Below are 22,026 nucleotides of genomic sequence, written 5' to 3' on the forward strand. Positions count from 1 at the left end.
TCTCATAGCAGCCCCATACGGATTACCAGAGCACACATAACGAATCAAATTTTAGTAAAGATGGGCGAGCCAAGAAAGTATCAGGGAGAGCCGAACCAGAGCCAAGCTAAGGGTCTGGCTTGGCTCTAAGAACCCGTCACGAGCTGAGCCCTGAAATATTTGGCATATAGATCATGCAACAAATGCCGTTAAGAATGATAGTCACTTCAAAATTCAAACAACTACATTTCATTAATATGCAAAAGTCTTTCATTTAAGTACATCAGATTATATTACTACTGTTACTGGTTGACTGGGTTGTGAGCCCTGGTATAGCAGCATTCACAATATTAGTCAGGGTAAGGCTCCAGCAATCCCCAAAATAGGCAGTGCTCACCCCCTGGTAGCTTGGCACAGAGCAGTCAGGCTTAATTTGGAGGCAATGTGTAAAGTATTTGTGCAACATTTCAAATGGTAAAACAGTGAAAACTCCACACAAAGGTATCCCGCACCTAGTTTGAAACATAGAGCTTACCTTAATGAACAAAACAAGACCAAAACGACAAAAATCTAATCAGTAGAACCGGAGATATGCCTTTTTAAAGAATAAACTGCAATACAACACCTAAAAACATAACGTGCCAACTGAGGCTCTCTGGTTGCACTGGACCGGGTCAAAGTCAGAAGTTCAAGCCAACCGCAATAGAGCATGGGTCGGCTACAGTCTCGGATTAGTCCTGTTTAAGTTTAACCCTCTTAAGCGTTGTGCCAAGAGTTCTGTTCTTGTGGAAGACGTTCGCCGGGAGCAAGGAGAGATTCTCTAGCAATGGTTGGCGGGGCGTGAAGAGCAGGCCAGGCATCATGGATGGCTGGGCTGAAGCCTCACATTGGTGATCCACGTGGGTGGATTATGCTTACTGTGCGAAGAGGCAGACTTGCGTCAGCTTGTGTTGTGTCATCTGAGCTGCATGTTCCAGTGTAAACAGGCCAATTCGTGGCCATGAAGACCCCAAAAGCTTGATTTAAAGAGCTCAAGAGCTAGAGCTGCAGTGAGGGCTCAGGACCTGAGAGGCACCTCTTGGTGGTCAGGAACTCTTTAAAGATGGGTCCAAAAGCTGTTGGGAGTCTGTTATGTCCCTGAGGCTCAGATCAGGAGGCTGCAGATTAGCAGTGAAAGTCACTCTGTGGTCCTGGGTTCAAGATGAAGTTGCAGTTCCAGTTTGTCTTCCCTAGACAATAGGGCAGTAGTCAGCAGATCAGACCAGCAAGGCAGCAGCTCCTTCCCAGTAGCAGTCTAGCAGAAAGACAGTCATTTCAGCAGCACAGCAGTTCTTCTTCCTGACAGAGTATCCAGAGGTCCAGAAGTATACTGAAGTGGTGGTGTCTGAGGTCCTTGTTTTATGAACTGGTGATTTGGTTCTGGAAGGTGGGAGAAGCTTCTAGACTGTCTTTGAAATGCAAGGAATTCCCTGCCTCCACTCCCTTGGCTGTAAACTTGCTGAAGTGATAATGCAGGGTTGTTAATCTTAGTGTGTGGAGAAAGGACCCTGACTAGGTGTAAGTGAGGCTGGACCCAGCACCTCCCTACAACCCTGATGGTGATGGCCCATTCAGTCACACCTAAGCTTCCATTAAGTGTGGCTGTCTAGGAGGAATACACAAAGCCCAACTGCCAACTGCACCCAATCATGTGATCAGAGACATGCTGCAGACACCAAATGGCTAAGGCAAGAAAATGCAAAATTTCTAAAACTACTTTATAAAAGACAAGGGTAATCCATGGACATCGAGAGACCAGGGGTACGTAATATATAAACGAAATATATAAAGGAACAATTGTCCTTCATCAGAACACTTACTGCTAATATAATGGGAAAACAATGATGCCCTTATATTTTGTCTAATAGAGAAAATAAACTCTTTATGCAATAACAAATAAATAATAGGGTGAGAACACAAACAGCAGCCAATTGCACACACAAAGAGTCTTAGGCACTAGTATATGACAAACAAATCAGTAAATGAGGTAATCACAATTGAAAGCATTACAGCAATGACCTGATAAACCCACCTGGTTAAGCTTAGCGCACTAGCTGAGCGAGCGTGATTGTATGCAACTGCCATTCACCTCTCTAAATACACAGAATAATCACAGATCTTGTGGCGGACATTGGATTTATTTTGTGATTGTTGTAGCAAATCAGTTGAGTGTTTGCTTTATATTCTCTTTGAAGCGGTAGCAGCTGTTTGTTAGCCAGCCTTTTAAAGGCATTTTGCTTTTGCAAGGTCTCCATATTTGTGGACCCTTCTATCATATGGACGGCTTATCCTTGTGAACCATTGTGTATAAGACTCTCAGACAAAATTTTCTAAAGTCCTGCTGATGATACCATGACTCTGTAAGGATCGAAAAGTTATCGCCCCTGCACCTTGACTCTATTGTAATGTTTATTATAATAAGGTAGTAAGTGCTGCTTTCAATTGTAACTAACCTCATTTCCTGATTTTGTGTCACATTCTAGTGCCTGAGCCTTTTACTGTGTGCAATTGTTTGCTCTTCGTGTTTTCACCCACTTATTTATGTGTTATTTCACAACTCAATAGATATTATTGTGTCAATTAAATAAAAATTTGTAGGCCTAATTGCTTTCCAATTTATATTTGCAGTAAGTGTTCTGATGAGGGACCATTGTTCCTTTATAATAAAAAATTCTAAAAGTGGCATTTTCAGAAGTGTAATTTATAATCCAACTTCACCATAAGCTAGGTTTTTACATTTGTTTTTCAAATTTGGATTTCAGAGATACTAAACATGAACTTGTTATCTCTTCCCAATTCGAAATTACACTTATGAAATGTAATAAGGTAACTCCAATGTTATCCTATGGGAGAGACAGGCCTTGCAGTAGAGAAAAACTAATATAAGAGTTTTTCACTACAGGGACATGTGAAACTTAAGAGTACAAGTCCCACCTTTTAAATACGTTGCACCCTGCCCTCTGGGCTGTCCAGGGCCTACCGTAAGGGTCACGTATATGTATAAAAAGGGAAGGTTTGGGACTGGCAAAAGGTTTACTTTGCCAGGTCAACATGGCAGTGTAAACTGCACACACAGGCTCTGCAATGGCAGGCTTGAGACATGTTTAAGAGGCTACTTAAGTGGGTGGCACAATCAGTGCTGCAGGCCCACTAGTAGGATTTAATGTGCATGCCCTGGGCACATGTAGGGCATTTTACTAGGGCTTATAAGTAAATTAAATATGCCAATTGCGTATAAGGCAATGTTACCATGCTCCAATGAGAGAGTTCAAGCACTTTAGCACTTGGTAACAGTGGTAAGGTTAACAGAGACCTAAAGCCAACAAAAACAAATTCAGCAAAAAGGGGAAGAGGCAGGCAAATGTTTAACCCAGCAGAGACAGCCATTTCCAACAACTAAATTGACAGTCATTAATTAAAAGTGATGGTTTTTAAACATGTTTGTAAATATTTTCATGACCCCCTCCTTGAAAACAATGTCACACATGCATTAAGAAGTAAGTCACTTGTCATTTGTACCTTATATGTGGCCTAGTTTATTGTTATTGTGGATCAACATTATAGTGTGTTAAATCACACACAAGAGGTTTTCATACACTGCACATCCCAAACTTACATATTAGAATTGTTCACATAAGTGTCAATGACAAAAAGAAGGCTTGTTGAAATAGGATAGTTGTCAAGGATCACACAGTTTGGTGAAGGGAGGAAGCCGGGGTTAGTCCGAGGTTTTCTGGTTCCACATTGTTGAGTTCAGCCTCTAAGCTGTTATCTCTGTCTCATGCCCATTTTACATCACAAGTCAATACCTAGTGTTCTTGATGTACAAGGGCTTGGGTTGTTTGGGCTGAGTCAAAGCCATGCATCCGCCTGGAGCCTGACTCAAGCTTTTAATGGCTCACCCACTGTTAGACCAGGCATCCTTGGTGTGGTGTCCCCTGTCCTTTTTTGCCTCTGCTTTCCATGTTTTCACTGTGTGCTGGACTCTGTTTTTGCTGTTTTTGGTACTCTGGGCACTTTACCACTGCTGACCAGTGCTAAAGTGCAAGTGCTCCCTGTGTAAAATGTATGTGTAATTGGCTTTTCGATAATTGGCACATTTGATTTATCAGTAAGTCCCTCGTAAAAGTGCACTAGAGGTGCCCAGGGCCTGTAAATCAAATGTGACTAGTGGGCCTGCAGCACTGATTGTGCCATCCACATGAGTAGCCCTATAAGCATGGCTCACACCTGCCACCCCAGTGTCTGTGTGTGGAGTTTGAACCTGCCAATTTGACCTGGAAAGTGTACCGACTTGCCAGGCCCAAACCTTCCCTTTTTATAAATGTAAGGCGTCCCTAAGGTAGGCCCTAGGTAGCCCCGTTGGCAGGGTGCAGTGTATGTAAAAGGTGGGACATGCACTGATGTGTTTTACATGCCCTAACAGTGAAATACTGCCAAATTCGGTTTCCACTGTTGCAAGGCCTATTTCTCTCATAGGGTAACATGGGGACTGCCCTTAAATATCTTCTAAGTGCAGTTTCCCTTTGAGAGCAGATAGAAAAACAAATAGAATTTAGTGTCTCTGAACTCACAATCTAAAAATACATCTTTTGGTAAAGTTGGTTTTTAAATTGTCAGTTTGAAATGCCACTTTTAAAAAGTGGGCATTTTCTTGTTTAAACCATTCTGTGACTCTACCTGATTGTGAATTCCCTGTCTGGATAAGAGTGACAGTTAGGGAGTTTGTGAATCCCCTGTAGACAGTGACGCAAAGGCAGGTGGGGTGTGGCCTGCATATCCTGATGGGCCATCTGAGCTAGAGTGGAAGGAGGAGTGATCACTTACACCTGAATGGGCACTCTTTGCCCTCACACAATGCAGTCTCCAACCCCCTGGTGTGAGTCTGGAGCCAGGCCCGGGCAAGGCAAGATCTGTGAACAACAGAGACTTTCCTTTGAAGTTTGCCTACTTCACAGGCAGAAAGGGGTATAAGTAGTGTACCCAAAACCCCAGATTTTTAGAATACCTCTGGAATCAAGAGGAACCTCTGACAAGCGGAAGAGCTGGAGGAGAAGTACTGCCCCTTTGCCTGTGACTGTGCTTTGCTGGGCTGGCCTGCAGTTGCTGCTTCTGCCTGAAAGAGGACAAAGACTGGACTTTGTGGTTTATTCCTGCTTGTTAAGAATCTCCAAGGGCTTAGATTGAGCTTGCCTACTGTTTTGAAGTCTCAGGGGCATCAAAGACTTCCTCTGCCAGCACCTGGATGCTCTGCTGAGACTCCTGTCCTGCTAAGTGGTGCGTTGTCCAATCTCTGGGCCCCTGAGAGGTGAAGTTGGCAGAACACGGAGTGAAATCCACACACAGAACACCATGTGGGGAAAATATTGATGCACTACCTGCAACGCGGCTGAAAAACATCGCGCCACAGGCTTCGCGGCTACAATTGTCAATCGATGCTCCACCTTCATTGTGGCTGGGAGATTGACTCATCGCGGCATAAGAAACGACGTGAAACTTGCTTGAGGCTCCTGATAATGTTTCAACCACATGCAGCACAGTTATCCAACACCGTGCGACCGGATTTCTCACGCATCATCACTGGGGGTCACAAATCAATGCAGGCCTGCGTGAATCCAAGGTGCCTGTCCGGAAATCAACGCATCGCTCTCTTGCAGGAGAGAAAAACAACACATCACCAACCTGACCAGAGAAGAAATGGCGCACGGCCTCACTTGTGAGTAAGGAATCGATGCATCACTGACGTTTTTGACGCACACTCGCCAGTGCAGCTTTATTTTTGACAAAAAACAGGTACTTTGGGTAAGATCAACCTTTCCATTGTTTTCTATGGAGTTACACTCTTAGGGGCATATTTATATTCTGTTTGCGCCGGATTTGCGTCGTTTTTTTTTTACGCAAATCCGACGCAAAACTAACTCCATATTTATACTTTGGCGTTAGACCCGTCTAGCGCCAAAGATCTTGGAGTTTGCATAATTTTTTAGCGTGGACACCTTCCTTGCGTTAATGATATGCAAGGTAGGCGTTCCCGTCTAAAAAATGACTCCGAGGCATGTGCGCCGTATTTACACTCCTGGGGAAAAATGACGCCCGGGAGTGGGCGGGTCAAAAAAAATGACGTCCAGCCGCTTTAGCGTCATTTTTTAACGCCTGGTCAGGGCAGGCGTTAAGGGACCTGTGGGCTCGGAAGGAGCCCAGAGGTGCCCTCCCATGCCCCCAGGGACACCCCCTGCCACCCTTGCCCACCCCAGGAGGACGCCCAAGGATGGAGGGACCCATCCCAGGGAATTTAAGGTAAGTTCAGGTAAGTATTTTTTTGTTTTGTTTTGGGTGGCATAGGGGGGCCTGATTTGTGCCCCCCTACATGCCACTATGCCCAATGACCATGCCCAGGGGACATAAGTCCCCTGGGCATGGCCATTGGGCAAGGGGGCATGACTCCTGTCTTTGCTAAGACAGGAGTAATTTCAATGGGGGTTGGGAGTAAAAAAAAATGGCGCAAATCGGGTTGAGGCGAAAATTTTGCCTCAGCCTGACTTGCCCCATTTTTTTATGCCCAAGCTCCATTTTCCCCTACGCCGGCGCTGCCTGGTGTAAGTAATTTTTTTTGACGCACACCAGGCAGCTCTGCCGGCTAACGTCATTCCATAAATAAGGCGCACGCATGGCGCTTTGGAATGGCGTTAGCCGGCGTTACATTTTTTGACGCACAACTGCGTTGGCGCAGTTGTGCGCCAAAAAGTATAAATACGGCCCTTATTCTTTTAAAACTTCATATCTTGACTTGTGTATTTTGGATTTTTGTTGTTTTTGTCTTGTTTGATTTAGATGAATATTATCTATTGTTCTAAACTAGTGTGGTGTCCATTTTGTAGTGTTTTCACTGTGTTACTATGTGTGTTGGTACAAATACTTTACACATTGCCTTTGAGATAAGTCTAACTGCTTGTGCCATGCTACCAAGGGTGTGAGCAAGGGTTATCAGAGTGTGTATTTCCATTGCCCTGACTGGAGTGAGTGTCCTTGCTTGGACATAGTGCAAACTGACTGCCAACCAGAGACACCATTTCTAACACCCACCTTTATATTTTAGTAACAACAAGTGCTATTTTGTGGACTGGGCAGCAGAAACCCTGCAAGCTCCCCATGTATTAGTTGAGGGCACCCTATTGCAGTACCAGCTTTTTAGTCTGCAGTGCATTTGCACACTGTATTATGTATGCATGAACAACAGTAGAATGTCTTGCATAATATTACACACAGGCAGTTTCACAAAGTCTCACTTGCATTGTGAAGATACATAGAGTGTTGCTGATTCATCATATGTAGGTTTGTTAAGATATGTTATGCTATGTTATTGTAGTACACTCATTCTCTTTCCTTTTCTTGCACCAAAGACCAACCAAAAAGTAACTGTGTCTGAGGTGGTGTTCGGAAAGCCTTCTGCTCAGTATGTAAAACATAAGTGCAGCAAGCCCACTGTTTTTCCTAGGTTCCCACCAATTCACTACTAAAATGCTGAGGTAGTCAAGTGGTATGGCTACCTGGTCTTGTTTTCATCCCATGTCCCTTTCTTCTGTCACCCTACATGTTTCCTCTCTTTCTCTAACTCTTGCAGATTCCTAATCACTCTTGCTTGCTTTCTTCCTAAATGTTTTCCTGTCTTCCTCCTCCTCCGTCATTCTCTCTTTTCTACTTCACTGTCTCATTCTGGGTCAAAGTTTGATGACACATAGTATGCCCCACCACCATCAATCACTGGCTTAAAAAAAGCTCTGCAGTTAGACCACTGTTTATGACAGCCGTGGTAAGTAAATGGCAATAATATGTTTCACCAGCTACTGAACTACTGTTATACCTATTTTACGGCTTGCAGTTTGTCTTCTATGGCAGCCACCATCACTTATATTGGTGGTAACATAAAAAAAAGGCAGAGAAAGTGCACCTTGCACTAAGCTGCTATGGTGAGCAAGTGGTAAAATATGGGCACCGTTTCAACTCTTAGTTGGGGGTATACATTTCCCCATAAATAAAAAAACATTAGCAAAATGCATTATAACTGTATGATAACATAAAATCTCAGTGTGTAATTATGTATGTAGGCAAATTAATTAAGCAATGTTCCACTATACTGTCCTCTCATCCTCAGCTTTTGAGGATATTCAAGGGGCACTAGAAAGTCCTCTTAAAAAAATGTTCAAGTCTGTGACTCCCTCTTCCATGGGTAGTGTTGGAAATAGAAAAAATAATATTCTGGAAACGCATTGTCATCAGTGGAGGACTCTTGTCAACTGGGGTGGCGGGCGGGTATATGTAAAAAAGAAAAATGAAATTTAAAAAACGTACCTTTAATGTTGGGAGAGACGGTTCCTTCTCTCCTTCCTCCTCGGACTCCCACAAGCACACAGGCTTCATGACTCCCCTCGAATCACAACGATGCTGTTAACAGCATGACAGCAGCATTGTGATTGGTGTGAGCACCCTGCTTTGGTGCTCAGACAGGGAGAAGGACCTTTTGCACTTTCTCCTCCCGGCTGTTCAATACAGCTGGGTGGAGAAATGCAAAGTGGGCATGAAGGTTTGGCTGGCTGAACACGGCCGGCCAAAGCATCATGTGCACTACTGTACACATTGTTCCCTTTTCAAGCTCATCTCATCCCCACCCTGCCCTAACAGTGTTCCCGAGGAAAAATAAAATGATAATAACGTGGCGTTATTATCCTTTTATTTTTTCCCTTTCCTTCACTGCATAAAGCAGTGGATCGACGCCCCTCAGCCTTAGTGGAGGAGCCACCACTGATTGTCATGTGGGGAATGGTGATGGGAAGGACAAGTGCAGGAGAAGAATTCTAAAACAGGTAGGGCTAAAAGCTCAAATTGGAAACACAACCCATTTGAAATATGCTCCACTAACCCTTCATGTGTACTGTAAAGCAGTGCAGCTTACCTGACATTTGCTGGGCTAATATATGAATGCAACCTTTACAGCAATATTAAGCACAGCTGCTATACCATGACTGGCCAGTACCAGCACTTCTCAGCAGAACTGTTTTTAGGTGTGTGTTAGTAAGCAGGGCAGAAGTCACTCCCTACCACTAAGATTTGAGGAACACATGGGAGCGAAACTCCAAACCCACTTGTACTCAGTCCAGCTCAGGGAAGGAACAGCTAGCTGTCCATCCTGAGTGTAGGTTTTGTCTGGACTGAGGCTTTGCATGCATGGAGAACGTACTACACAACGGTGTCCCAACAATGAACTACATTTTTCAGCAAGCCACAAAACCTCACATAGTTTTCAGATGTGATGGTCAACCTGGTTATCTATGTAAAACTTCCCTAGTGACCCAAAGCATGTTTGCATGGCAATTGTGATACAATGTTGCTGCTACCAGGACCTTGCTACATGGAGCTAGGATTTGCATTGTCAAGCACATTTGTTTCCTTTAGACTTCTTTGAAGGATGCTGGAAATGCAGAGAAGTATTTCTGAAAGTCAACTTGTATGATGGAAACAAACTTGGAACTATTTTAATATTTTAACATTTATTATGAACTCTCTCTTGATATATATAAATATATGTATACACATATATATATATATATATATATATATATATATATATATATATATATATATATATATAGTCATCAAAAGGAACCCCGACTTATCGAGGCTCACACACGGCGGTCTTGATATGGGATCGGGAATCCCATTAATATTAGTCAATTTTCTTCACCCACTTGGACAAGAGATCAAGACACAAGACGGACAATTAACAAATTATATTTGAAAGAAAGTTAGGTCTTCCTCCCAACGCGTTTCAGCCATAGCCTTGTTCACGTGGGTGAAGAAAATTGACTAATATATATATATATATATATATATATATATATATATATATATATATACACACACATACACACACACACACACACATATATATTATTTTTTCACTAAAAAAAGCCAAAGGTTACAGGGATGTTATAGTTAGGTTCAGAATTTACATACACAAAAACATAGAAATTGAGCTGTAATAATTAGAGTTATCTCAAGTAACTATAACTTATACCCTAAGGTAACTATAACTGACAGCCTCACCATGCACAGTTTCCTCATCAATAATTGCATTGCAAATGTTGTAGTGATATTAATGCTTTCACAGAAGATGTTATGATTGATGTAATATGTGGAGTAATTAGCAGTGCATTACGAGGACACAAATTATAGTTTCCCTTCGGCACAAGTTATAATTACTTGAGATAACTCTAACAGCTGAATTTCTATTGTTTTCTGAGTGTAAAGTGTCAACCAAACTATAACCTCCCTGTAACCTGTAACCCAGGGATATGATCCCCTGTGGCCCACCACAATTTTTTAGGGAGGTGGACGATTTCTGGTTACCCCATCCCCAAGGCCCGGTCATGGTTAGAAGGAGGAGGAGGGCAAGTGGCCGCCAAGCCCCAGGCCATATTTCGGCCCCAGGGACCCTATTTCCCAGGGCCCAGCCGCGCTGTAATTGGGTAGGGGGCATGTATCCCTCCTCTCTGGGCCAATGTCTGGCCCCAGGGACCACATCTCCCTGGGCCTGGCTACATTTATAATTGGGAGGGGGGCATGCAGTCCCCTCCCTGGGCCAACCTTTTATTATAGGGGAAAGGGTCACGCAGCCCCACTCCCCAGGCTGATTTTGGCCCTAGGTCCCCATCTCGAGGGACCTGGACATTGTGTGGAGGGGGGCATGCGTGCCACTCCCATGGCCAATATTAGCCCGGGGTGCCCCATCCCTCGGGTCCTGGCCATTAAATGGTGGGTGTTGTGCTGTCCACATAGGGCACCCACTGTGTCTTTGTTGGGGACGCTGGGAAGCCCCAAAACCTCCATGGCCCAAGCCAGCTCCCTACCACCAGTAGGAGCCGGCATTGCTCCAGGCCACATGGAGCAGCTAAAAATGCTGCTCCCTGTGGTCGGAAGCAACGTTTTCATTGTTTCCCTGCCTCTTTCAGTGCAGGCAGAAAAACAGATGAAAAATCTGCTCCTGGCGGAATGCTCCAATCCGCTGGGAGTGGACTTAGGGGGTCATTATGACCCTGGCGGAAGGCGGAGAACCGGCGGTAAGACCACCAACAGGCTGGCGGTCTTACTTTGTGGAATTATGACCATGGCGGTTACCGTCATGGTCATTCACCGGTTCTCCGTTCCGCCCGCCAGGGTGGAGACGACCGCTGGGCTGGAGACCTGGGTCTCTAGCCCGGCACCCGTCACTAGACCACCGGCGATATTTGGACCCGGCTTACCGCCGTGGATTTCCATCGGTTTGAACCGCCATGAAATCCATGACGGTAAGCACTATCAGTGCCAGGGAATTCCTTCCCTGGCACTGATAGGGGTCTCCCCCACCCCCCACCCCGACTCCCTCCCCTACACCCCCCACCACCCCTGCCAGCCCCCAAAGGTAGCAGGGCCCCCCTCCCCACCCCAACCCCCAACATCACATCACCCATACCCACACGACATGCACGCAGGCACCGCCTACACACTTACACGCACACACGCTGACATACATGCCTACATCCACACACAGTCAGACACGCACACCCACATTCAAACATACATGCACACATCCATACAAACATACCCACAGACATACGCGCACTCATTCCCATACACACAACACCCCCCGCAAGCATACACGCACTCACACACCCCTCTACATACACACACGCACACCCCCATGCACCCACACAACACACAGCCCCCCCACCCCCCTCCCCTCATGGACGATCGACTTACCTGGTCCGACGATCCTCCGGGAGGGGACGGGAGCCATCGGGGCAGCTCCGCCGACACCACACCGCCAAAGAACACCGCCACGGCGAATCACAGGACGTGATTCGCTGGGCGGTGTTCTGTTGGCATGGCGGTGGAGCAACCTCCACTTCCCCGCCTCCCGCTAGTATGGCTGTTGGCGGCTCTCCGTCCGTAAAAGGACGGAGAGCTGCCAACGGTCATATTAGGCCGATTTCAAACCGCCACCACTGGCGGTCTTCCGCACGGGGGTCCCCAAATCGGCCCAAATCTGCCTGAAAAGGAAATGTTGCCCCCCTCCCCCTTAATTCTTACAGCTGTGCCCTGGGGGGTGCTGCTCCTCAGGCTGAAAATGGCCGATGGATAGGGGTCATGACCCCCCAATATCTAACTATTTTCCCCTTGACCTGGCCAACAGGGGGCTTAAAAAAACAAGTGGGGGAGACCTTGCTTGTGCCTTTTTTTCATTCTTGCCACAGATGCGCAAATCCACCACAAATTTGTGCCAAGATTTAAAAAATACTGTTTTTGCCCCCTGCAGATTCCCTGTGGAACCCCACCACCAGGCCTAGGGGGGTCAGGGTATTTCTACCCTGCCCTCTTTTCATTTTTTAATGTTTTTTTTCTTTCAGATCTGTCAGCTCCCTGGAGGTCTCGCATTCCTAAATATACATGAATGTTTTTTCTTTATAACTCCAATTATTAAAAAAATCACTGTTTCTGGACCAAGCTCTACCTTTCTGCCAAATGTGCTGTAAACTGGTTCAGCGGTTCGGGCTGTAGTCGTGTTCTATGGGAAATTGCATAGGGAAAACTCATTTTAGAACCCTCCCTTTTCCTCATCCCCTGCTTGACGTATAACCCTGAAACTTTCTAGACAGCAGCGGAACAGACTAGAGTACTATTTTTGAAAATTGCATAAAGGTTTGGTAAACACCACCAAAGTTATTAGCAAAACAAAAGAAAATGCTCCATCTTGGAAACTAGGTCCTAACTATAACTATCTACTGGTAACCTGCAGTATGTCATATATACATAAATGATATATATATATATATATATATATATATATTTATATATATATAAAAAACAAAGGTTACAAGGATGTTATAGTTAAGTTCATAATTTACATACAAAAAACAAAAATATTCAGTTGTTATAGTTAGAGTTATTTCCTCAACTAACTATAGCTCATGCCCTAAGACAGTGTTTTTCAAACTTTTTAATGCCGTGCCCAACCAGTGGGAAAAAAAACAAATCATCAGGCCCACCTCAGAATTTTTCACACTTATTTTTTTAAGTTGCCAATGTTTAAACATGTCCAGCCTTATTTAAACATTGCAGTTGTGTTCTGTTACCTTTTTACAAATGCAACAAATTGTTTTCTGATTAAAACAAAGCACTGTTATCTGCACAATGCTTATTTTGGCCATAACCTGGTGCCCCCCGGATCACTTGAGGCCCACCTACGGGGTCCCACCCCCCAGTTTGAATACCTCTGATCTAAGGTAACTTTAACTTGCCCCTGCCATGAACAGTTTTCTCATCAATAGTTTCACTGCAAATGTTGCAGTGATATAAATAATGCTTTCATAGAAGATGTTATGATTGATGTAATATGTGGAGTAATTAGCAGTGCATTAGGAGGGGACAATTTATAGTTTCCCTAGGGCACGTGTAATAATTACTTGAGATAACTCTTACAGCTGAATTTCTATTGTTTTGTGTGTGTAAATTTTCAACCTAACTATAATGTCCCTGTAACCTCTAATCTGTCCAGGGACGCATATTTCGGCCCCATATATATGTACAATGCCTTGAGGTTACGTGCAGGCACCTGATTGCGGGCGGTGCTCAGAAAGAGCCATGACCGCTGTCAACCCCAATAAATATCAACACCTTCTCCATTCACTCCAAAGAGATGCCAGCACTCTGGAGGTCATATTTATTCCATCCTTTATTGTAGCCTCAGTGCAAACAAATGACTCGTTTTAGCTGTTTCCAGACATTTTCACATTTAAAGACCTCATGTTTTATGCATGTATTTATAGACAGATGCTGTGTCTGTTCAAAACAACATAAAAAAGAGACTTTCTGTTTTGTGACTTCATAAACCACAACCTTACAATAAAATAATACGAGGTATTACAGATATAATAATAGCAAAATATTAAATGAACCCTGATCACAATGGTTGTTTTAACATTAATTATTCTAGCATTACTTATGTTATTGTTTTACCAAATTGCCCCTGTGGACCCTCTTATAGTAATTACAAGTATTTACCTCTGTCCAATATTTATGATAACAATTACATTGACCAGCTTTACCATAAGACACTTTAGCAAAATATTTGTGCAAGCCAACTAGTTCCTATCAACAAGAGTTCTTAAGAGTAGTCAGTTGTGCCCTAGTGTGCTTGAAATGCTAGAACCTCTCAATGTATGTTATTTGCTTCAAATAATCTGAAAACAGGAGATAAAAACTCATTAAAACCTGATATAATACTGAATGGCACAGTATGACATCCTAATTTCATCGACAATCATAATCAATAATTGCAAACAAATTAAATTCTCACTTAAATTTACTAGTCATTAAAAGATAATGCATTTACTGAAATTTAATCCAGCCAGTTCCCGCATCTCAAGTGCAAGAATATACATGGTCCCCAGTCTCTTTATTTCTTTATCCCTCTCCTCATCTCTTAATCATTTGGGGACCTGATCAATAATACTGTATTTTAATTGACCTGAACCTCCTTCATGAAACTGATGGAAGTGCCTTGCAACTGAGTAAGTCAAATCTTTGTTTTTGTTATTTTTTACTGCAAGCAGGTTTTGAAATATTCTTTTGTGTGCTAGCAAAGTGATACTCCCCATATATGTTTTTAAACAAGGACAAAGTAGTGCATAACTCACAAAATGGCATCTACAGGTTAGATGGTATTTAATTTTTACAACCACCCTTCGTTTCATTGTCATCTTTGTAATATTTTCGCCATGTTTGTATTCCTTGCAAGTTTACCATTTGAAAAAATCTAACCTAGATTTCAATCATCCTTCTGCTTCCTTCTTAGATTTAATTTCACTCTTCACCAACTTGTCTCTCACATATCTGGCTTTTCTAAATGTAATGGCCGGCTTTTGTGTCAGTTCTTTTCCTATGATAGGGTCATTCCTTAATAAATGTCAGTGTTTGTTAAGGACTTTATTATGTTGTTTTTTCTCATGTGGAAATAAATCAACACTTATTGTCACTCTTCTTTTTACTTTTTGCCTAAGTAGGATATCTTCTCTTTTATGTTTTGATGCTGTTATATGGGCATGTTCTAAGGTGTTATTTGTGTACCTTTTTGTTTTAAATCTTTTCAGCATGTATTTTTCTGTAGATGCATATTTCTCATCAGTACTTCAAATTATTCTAGTCCTGAGAAGTTCCCCATAGGGAATACTTGCTTTCAGAGGGGCTGAGTGAAAACTACTGGCATGGATTTCTTGTAGGTTTTTTTTTCTATAAACTGAACTTGTAAATTTTCTACCTTAGACCTCTAATTGCACATCAAAGAATTCCAATCTCTGGTTACTGATGTCACTAGTAAATGTGAGGTTTAAATAATTGATATTGATCTTCTCAACATTAATTTAATGAATAGATATGAATTATTAAACATCTCCATTAAAGAATAGTTTGTTTAAAGTTACCCACATATTTAACATTATTATTTATATGTATTGTTTAGTAAATGTGGTTAAAGATTATGCATTTAATTAATATAACTATTTTCTTATTTTAAAAAAGTGTAAAAGAAGTAACAAATAATCAACAATTATACATAAAATGTTATTACAAGACACACACAAATGCACATGCATGCATAGTTTTTAGGTCGAGGGTAAGTGTATGACCTCTTGTATACTTTTAAGTATACTTCTTCTGTGGACTCCAGCTATTTCATTTGTTAGTTTAAGTGCCATTTGAAACTCCTTGCTTGCTAATGGTCAATTATGCCTCTTTGTCCCTCCTTCTTCTGTATGGGAGAAGGCACCAACTACTGTATAATTACACTTTGCCCTGTTTATATGGTCTGTAGGAGACTTTGGCCCTCATTATGAATATGGCGGACGAGACCCCCATGCCAGTGGCGGGGGAAATTTCTGCCACCAGCATGGTGGTCTCAACCGCCACATAATGAAGGCAGTGGGGACTGCCACCGATGGCCTTCCACCACCGCCAAGCTACGGCCAACAGGCAGCCTGACGATGGTGGAATTCTTCATCCGACAGGGCAGCGCTGCCCTGCAGATAAAGACCCCTTGTTCCGCCAGCCATTCCCTGGCAGGTGGGCTGGCAGAATGGGTGCTCCAGGGCCCCTGTGCAGAGCCTCATCTCACAGGTCACTGCCCGATTTACGGTCAGTAATATGCACGATGGATGCTGCTGCACCCGCCGCACAGCGGCATGACGACAGCTCCATGTGGAGCCGTCGGCAATGTCCCGGCCCAGCATTCCGCTGGGCTGGCTGGCAGAAACACTGTGTCCGCCCGCCGGCCCAGCAGAATGTTCATAATTCGGCCAGCGGGGTCTCAAGGGGGCTGAGGGTCTGTGATAAGACCGCCAGCATGAACACAGCGGGGATTCCTGCTGTGTGCATAATGACCCCCTTTGTTTTAACTTTGTTTCCTGCTCATGTCCAGGGAAGCTTCCCTTTTCATTTGCAGAACATTCTTGCTCTGAGTTTGGCTTAGCTGTAAACAAGGCTATAAATCAGGCTATCATGGTCACATTTGGTCTTTGTGGGCTCGCTGAGCCCTGTCTCAGCTGCCTGGCTCCCGCCCTTCCGTGGCTTGGATTTTCTTTACCGAGTGTGCCTGTCTGCAATCTCGGTGCTCACAGCAAGGGCAGAGGATCGCTTGTTTACTTAATTACTTGTTATAAATGGCATATTCATTGATACCCTCATTGGCTCGCTGCCCCAGTCTCACCATTGAGCTTTTACTTCTATGATCACATGTGGGGGCCGTTACATGCCTGTGAAAACACAACTGTTCCACCAGAGTTGCAAAGCTCTTACCAGCGGACGCGCTCAGTGCAGAGGTGAGGAGATCTCCTGAGTGTGTGTCTGGGGCTGTCCACAGTGACTGCACCTTGTGGGGGCGGTTGTGTGTACCGCCTGCTGTGTGTGTGCCCTGACACTTAGGTAAAGGATAGCAAACTTTCTGCCTGATCGTCACCAGTTCATAAGTGGCGAGTTGTGCAAGGGATCCTCTTAAGCGGCGCTATAGAGAACCCTTGCCATTCTCTGTGCCCTCTTAGGATAAAACATGTGAGAGTCCATAACTGTGCCAGGCTGCACCCAGGCACTGCAGTTGTTGCAAACTTCAGCTCTCTTTTAAATAACTTTTCTGGTCCTGTGTTTGCAGTATACTGGACGGTGTTTTTGATGAGGGCCCTCAAGAGGTATGGCTTCATAACTTGTAATAGTGCTGTAAGGTATTTTAAGGCTAAATACTATGTGCACTTGACGTAGTGCAGCTTTGCACACCTAATCGCTTCGAGACACTGTTTATACTTTTCTTTTGGATTATTTTTTTTGGTAAACAACTGTAGATACTGTCTAAAAAGTGTTATTTGTCCTTGAATTCTATATGGAGGTCTTGGGCGTAGGCGATTCCCACCCCCCCAGTGCTCCTGCTCCAACATACACTCAAATGCACACAAACATACCTTTATTTACTCCTTTGAGTTGTGTATGTTTGTTCGCAGGATTTCAAAAAGCTCCAAAGTTCTGAATGTTATCCTTCGCTGATGGATTGCATGCATGTCAATGTGGCTGGTAAGAGTAACATTTATTAGCCCAGCAGCGCCTTGATACCCAGATGATCTATGTAAAATCGCCTCATTGCTGTTCTTTGCCCACCTGAGCTCTCACTGATTGTGACTGTCACAGATGAGATGCATTCAGCTCGTCCTCTTCTTTCCTGGAGGTGCTGTTATTTTCCGACCATGCCTTCTGCTTTTATGGGGAGTTCTCATGATCAAAGCGGGCCTCCGCCAGAGAGCTGCAAGTGCAGTCAAACTGCACACTGCTCCCCCTCGCACATCCATCATCCTGACACAGCACACATCGCCGGCTGTCCCAACCTCGTTGCTTCCATAGTGCAGCTCAACGTTTAATGGCCAGGCAGAGGCGACAGGGCCTATTTAAACCCCCTCTTTCTCAATGCTACATTAACAGATTAATTCACAGATATACAGCCTAGGGTTTGTTTGTGAGCAACACTGCCAAATATGTCTGCACTTGGGGGGAGGTAGTAAGTATGTACGAGGGATAACATGACATTCACCAGAGGCGAACTTTAGAAAGTGATTTTTTACCTCAAATAAACATCCATTTTATAAGCTAGTAGGTTGCATTCTTACAGCGGAGTTATCTCTTTCTGTTTTTGGGGTGGGTATTCTGGCAGGGAAATGCGTGATCGTCGGCCTCCGCCTCTCATCTTTCTCATGCCTGTCCCATAGATCAATAGGTGAACGGACATGCAGCAAAGCTAAGTATGAACAATAAATCTCAGGTGCTGGAACATTATGTGGAGTGCCTGAAACTTCATTTCATCTGAAGCTAGTAAAAAATATCAATGGGTTAATGCACATGTGGCAAAGCTCAGCTTGAAACCTTAGAAGAAGGGTCCGACTGAGCCTGTCATCCTTCCTTAGTGCCACTAAGCTGAGCTAACCATTGCTTCTAATAATTTTACAGACGATGCCACAGGTGCCTGGTGGGTGGACAACCATGACTCCTTTTTAAGATTTGAGATGCATATTGTAAATAATTATGGAAATTTAAGGATGGAAAGAAATACTGTACATATGATGATGTTTTTTATGTCGTGTTTATATGGTTGTGAATAAATACGGCCTGAGAATTGTTATATTCTCTATCGCAGGAAGGTTTCAGTCTGATTTGTTTATTGTGAACATAAAGTATGTTGCTCTAAGCAGTGGATCATAGTGGACCCAAGGGTAGGTCGCTCCCCCTGCCGCTGCAGCTCCTCCAGCTCCTCCAGGTTCCTGAGTTCCTGAGACCCACCTCACAGTAAGTACCCCCCACCTCCCAACCCTTCGCCCTGCCCCGCGCTACTCACCCTCTCTCCTGCTCCTGCTTCTTTTCTTCTTTTCTTCTTCTCTGTTCTTCCTCCTCGCTCCTCGCCTGTAATCTTCTTCTGTACTCTTCTTCTCCCCGTCTTCTGTGTGCTTCTCTGCCTCTCCTGTCGCCTCTCTTCTTCTTCATCTTCTTCTGCCTGTCTTCTGCCTTCTGTTCTTCGTATCTTCATCTGTGATCTTCTGCTCTTCTGTGAACTTCCGCTCTTCTGAGTTCTTTGGTTCTCCTGTTCTTCTGTTCTTCTGTTCTTCCGGTCTTCTGTTCTTCTGTTCTTCTGCTCTTCCGGTCTTCTGTTCTTCTGTCTTCTGTTCTTCTGTCTTCTATCTTCTGTCTTCGGCTCCTCTGCCCCCTCCGTCTTCTTCTCCCTGCGCCTGCCCTCCTGCCTCATCCCCCTCCCTCACTCGCCTCCCCCTCTCTATCACCCCTATCTAACCCATTCGCTATCTACCTCCCTCTCTCCTCCTATCCACCTATCTCTCCATCTATCTATTTCTCTATCTATCGATTTCTCTATCTATCCATTTTCTCTATCTATTTCTCTATCTCTCCCACCCTTCCCGCCACCCCCTCTATTACCTATTCTTCCTATCCTCTCACTCTACCTCTCACCCTCACCCACCTCTACAACCCCCCTCCCCTATCTTCAAAACCCAACTCCTATCTCTCTTCCTAATCTCCCAAACCTCCTAACACTCTCCCCCCTCCACCCTTAAACCCCCCTCCCCCAGCTCTTCTCACTCTACCTGTCCCCCCCTCCCTCACGCTTTCCCGCCGCGACCTCCTGCTCGCCCCCGCCCCCCCCAGCTCCCATTCGCCCCCAGCTGACCCCTCCCCCCCCCTCCTACCTCATATGGCGGCCGCTGCGCGACAGTGGTAGCGACCCTCGACCCAAGGGTAGGTCGCTCCCCCTGCCGCTGCAGCTCCTCCAGCTCCTCCAGGTTCCTGAGTTCCTGAGACCCACCTCACAGTAAGTACCTCCCAACCCCTCGCCCTGCCCCGCGCTACTCACCCTCTCTCCTGCTCCTGCTTCTTTTCTTCTTTTCTTCTTCTCTGTTCTTCCTCCTCGCTCCTCGACTGTAATCTTCTTCTATACTCTTCTTCTCCCCGTCTTCTCTCTTCTTCTGTGTGCTTCTCTGCCTCTCCTGTCGCCTCTCTTCTTCTTCATCTTCTTCTGAGGTCTTCTGCCTGTCTTCTGCCTTCTGTTCTTCCTATCTTCATCTGTGATCTTCTGCTCTTCTGTGAACTTCTGCTCTTCTGAGTTCTTCTGGACTCCTGTTCTTCGGTTCTCCTGTTCTTCTGTTCTTCCGGTCTTCTGTTCTTCTGTTCTTCTGCTCTTCCGGTCTTCTGTTCTTCTGTCTTCTATCTTCTGTCTTCGGCTCCTCTGCCCCCTCCGTCTTCTTCTCCCTGCGCCTGCCCTCCTGCTCCTGCCTCATCCCCCTCCCTCACTCGCCTCCCCCTCTCTATCACCCCTATCTAACCCATTCGCTATCTACCTCCCTCTCTCCTCCTATCCACCTATCTCTCTATCTATCTATTTCTCTATCTATTGATTTCTCTATCTATCCATTTTCTCTATCTATTTCTCTATCTCTCCCCCCTTCCCGCCACCCCCTCTATTACCTATTCTTCCTATCCTCTCACTCTACCTCTCACCCTCACCCACCTCTACAACCCCCCTCCCCTATCTTCAAAACCCAACTCCTATCTCTCTTCCTAATCTCCCAAACCTCCTAACACTCTCCCTCCTCCACCCTTAAACCCCCCTCCCCCAGCTCTTCTCACTCTACCTGTCCCCCCCTCCCTCGCGCTTTCCCGCCGCGACCTCCTGCTCGCCCCCCCAGCTCCCATTCACCCCCAGCTGACCCCTCCCCCCCTCCTACCTCATATGGCGGCCGCTGCGCGACTGCGCAGCTGGCGCAGCTGGAGCGCCAGAGGCAAGCCCGTCTGCGCCCGTCCGCGCCTGGCCCGCGCCCAGCGCCACGACCCCTGGTCCCCAGCTCTCCCAAACCCCGCTGATCCGCTACGACCCCATGACCCTCCTCACCCTCAACCCAGGACGCTCCAACACCTGCTTCCAAGCTCACCCCAAACGCACCCATGGACCCTTCGCCTGCAACTCCTGCAAACGCATCTTCCACCACGCAACTACCACGACCACAAGCCCACGCGCCATCAACCACTTCAAGTGCATCCTGGTCAACGCTCGATCCGTCCACAAGCACGCCGTTGAACTCTGGGACCTCCTGGACTCCACAGCACCGGACGTCGCCTTCATCACGGAGACCTGGATGAACGCCTCCTCTGCTCCAGACATCGCCGCCGCCATCCCCGAAGGCTACAAGATCTCCAGAAAAGACCGCACCAACCAAGTAGGAGGAGGTATCGCCATCGTCTTCAAAGACTCCATCAGCGTCACCACCTCCACCGAAGACACCCCCCTCGCCGCTGAACACCTGTATTTTCAGATTCGCACCGACCCGAGGACCACCCTCAGAGGATCCCTCGTCTACCGTCCTCCCGGACCGCGCGCCCCCTTCAGCGACGCCATCGCCGACTTCATCTCCCCGCACGCCCTCGCCTCACCGGACTACATCCTCCTAGGCGACCTCAACTTCCATCTGGAACAAAACAACGACCCCAACACCGCCACCCTGCTCGACAACCTCGCCAACCTCGGCCTCAAACAACTGCTGAACACCGCCACCCACATCGCCGGACACACGCTTGACCCTATCTTCTCCGCCAGCAAACACGTCTTCTTCAGCCACACCTCCGCTCTACACTGGACCGACCACAGCTGTGTCCACTTCACATTCCGACGCGAGACCCGCCACCTCCGCACTCAACCCATCCCTCGTCGACAGTGGAACAAGATCCCCGAAGAGCAACTCTTCTCAGCACTCGCCGCCAACCAACCCACCCTCACCACCGACCCCAACGACGCAGCCCTCAGCCTCACAAACTGGATCTCCAACTGCGCAGACAACATTGCTCCCATCAAACACACGCATCGACAGACCAACACCAAAAAACCTCTCT

The sequence above is a fragment of the Pleurodeles waltl genome, chromosome 10 (assembly GCF_031143425.1).
Source record: "Pleurodeles waltl isolate 20211129_DDA chromosome 10, aPleWal1.hap1.20221129, whole genome shotgun sequence".
NCBI lineage: Eukaryota > Metazoa > Chordata > Amphibia > Caudata > Salamandridae > Pleurodeles > Pleurodeles waltl.